This window comes from Sinocyclocheilus rhinocerous, unplaced genomic scaffold (genome assembly GCF_001515625.1).
Source record: "Sinocyclocheilus rhinocerous isolate Xijiao unplaced genomic scaffold, SAMN03320098_v1.1 scaffold820, whole genome shotgun sequence".
NCBI lineage: Eukaryota > Metazoa > Chordata > Actinopteri > Cypriniformes > Cyprinidae > Sinocyclocheilus > Sinocyclocheilus rhinocerous.
In genome coordinates this window covers 1,499,488-1,501,931 of record NW_015670386.1, presented here as the reverse complement: position 1 = coordinate 1,501,931, position 2,444 = coordinate 1,499,488, and the positions used below count along the sequence as shown (strand labels likewise).

General features: G+C 33.1%; 1 pseudogene; it reads right to left on the bottom strand.

The window, feature by feature from the left end:
• Window positions 1-765, bottom strand: part of LOC107734159 (alpha-N-acetylgalactosaminide alpha-2,6-sialyltransferase 1-like) — a 1,596-nt pseudogene extending 831 nt beyond the window's left edge.
• Between the last annotated feature and the right edge of the window lie 1,679 nt (window positions 766-2,444).

Genomic DNA, 2,444 nt, shown 5'->3' with positions numbered 1-2,444 from the left:
AAAGTGCGGGGGGCGGGGGGGCGGGGGGTCATACATGCATAAACAAAGTAAGTCTAAGTTGTTTCAGTCTAGTAAATGTTCATCATCAAATATGACTAATAATAAAAAAGGTATTCACATTTTTTAGAATTGCACTATAAGGCCTTTTATTTGGAAAAAAAACGGTTGGTCATGTTGATAATTGACGGCTTAGAAATTCAAAAAGTTGGTCAAGTTAGTTTTTTATTCATTATTAATTGTAGCCACATTTGTACAACAACAACAACAAATTATGTTATGATGATCATCATGGTTTAATATGTTTTCTTTTCAGCGGGTTGTATCTCAGCCTCAGTTAGCTAGATGTTCACAAACTTTTCTCTGGTTACTGTTGTTGTCCACTATACTTACACTCGGTTTAAACTGTGGATCCAATCAATATGTATCATCAAATTTCCTCTGGGGCAGAGCCGTAAAGTTGTGCTTGTCCATAACTGGTACAAGGGTTCATTGAGTCCCAAGAGGTTCAGGATCTCACTATTTGCTTCTGCATCAGTCACAGCTGAACTGTTGGTTGGGTCAGGCGCCTCAACTCTTTGCAAAAATCTGTGACATTGCCTAATGTGTAAAATGTTATAAAAACAATCAGAAGATGTAAAGTTATAAGTGCTATGGCCAAGAATATCCTCAAGAGAAACATCCTCGATGAAAACTTGCATGCGCACAGGTGAGTTTAGAGCCTGACTATTACTGACGACTCAAGTGAGCTGCCTGTTTAGGCAACATTTCGACAAAATAACAGGCATTAAGCTGTCTATCATGATATGGACACACACAACAACTTATACGTTTTACTTATAAAGTTTGTTTGACATTTGCATTATTTAACCCTTTAAAAGTCAGGCTAAGAAATACATTTGCAAAAAATTATTTACTAAAAAATTGTGTTCCTGACACCACACTGAGCAACGTTTCAGGGGTTTTTTTCCCAGATGACCCATTCACTAAGCGGATACACAAGTCAACCAGCCGGTTGATTTGCCCATTTAGGGTAACTTGGCATGAACTAAAAAGTATGATGCATTAATGGAATTTTTCATTTGTGCAACTGAAGTTTAAGTTTTTTTTTGTTTTGTTTTTTGTATTAAAACATTACAGACAGTATAATGTTAACAATACCCATTTTATATATATATATATATATATGTCACGGTCCTGCTGTGCCAGAGAACAGGCAGGACGACGAGGATGCAGGATACAAGAACACTTTAATAAATTCACAATAGGCGCACACACACAGGGTAACATTCACATCGACATTGACAATATATATATATATATATATATATATATATAAACCTGTTCTTATTATAACACAGAAATCCATTGTAAAAAATTTCAACATTAAATGTACTAATAGAAATCTACTAATTTAAAGTAAATAGACAAATACATCAAAACAAAATGATAATAAAAACAATAAACATAATCAAATAATTATTAAAATTAATAATTAAAAAATTACATGACAAAGAATACAAATAATATATCTAGTGATATATATAAAATGTAAGGTAAAAGCCAAATAGTCAATGTAATAGAAATATAATAGAACAAATTATTGATATGTAACAAAGCATTGGTTTTTATGCATTCAAATAATTAGACATATTAAAACACAGAATTTGGTAACAATAAACAAGGTGGAAAAAACATGTAATTTTTGTTAAACTTTTTAATATATTTGATGTTGAATTGTATATGTTTCATTATTTAATTAGATGTGCTTTTGATTAATAACATTTAATTTAACCATTTAAAAAGGAGTCCAGAAAAAATTGAAATGAAAAAAAAAAAAACAGAATCCAAAAAAACTAATTCAAATTTACATTTTAAAAAAAAAAAAAAAAGGAATTTGGAAAAAAATAAAACGTATTTCATAGGGCCCTAGCATAGTTATTTAATATATATTGTTGTAATTTGAAGGTTGTGTCAAAAAGTTGTTTTAGTCTAGTAGATAAATAGTTGTATTCTGTACGTTTTTACTCGTGTATGATAATTTTCTTTCAAATACGATAATTTTGAGCTTCTGGTACGATACTTGGATATTTCCAATCTGGCAACACTGACTCAGATCCTGGGTCAGACGTAACCCAGCGGTTGAGTTATTTATGGCGAAGATTTTGCCTTCTCTTCTGGAGAGAAGGGGTGTCTATTTAGATTTAGTTAAAAGTGGCTATAAATCATCAGCTCCAGTGGTGCAGATGGATAAGTGCCTGCCCTTGCCTTTTTGATGCGATCAACCCGGGTTCGATCCCGCCTTTTGCCGAACTTTTTTTTTCTCCAGGTCGGCGGTCTCAGCCGTGAGCAGTTCCCCACCGAACACGACTCTATGGCGTTCGGACAGATTCTTTAATATGACGTTGCAACATGCACTCGTCTCACTGAACGTCTCACTGACGTCT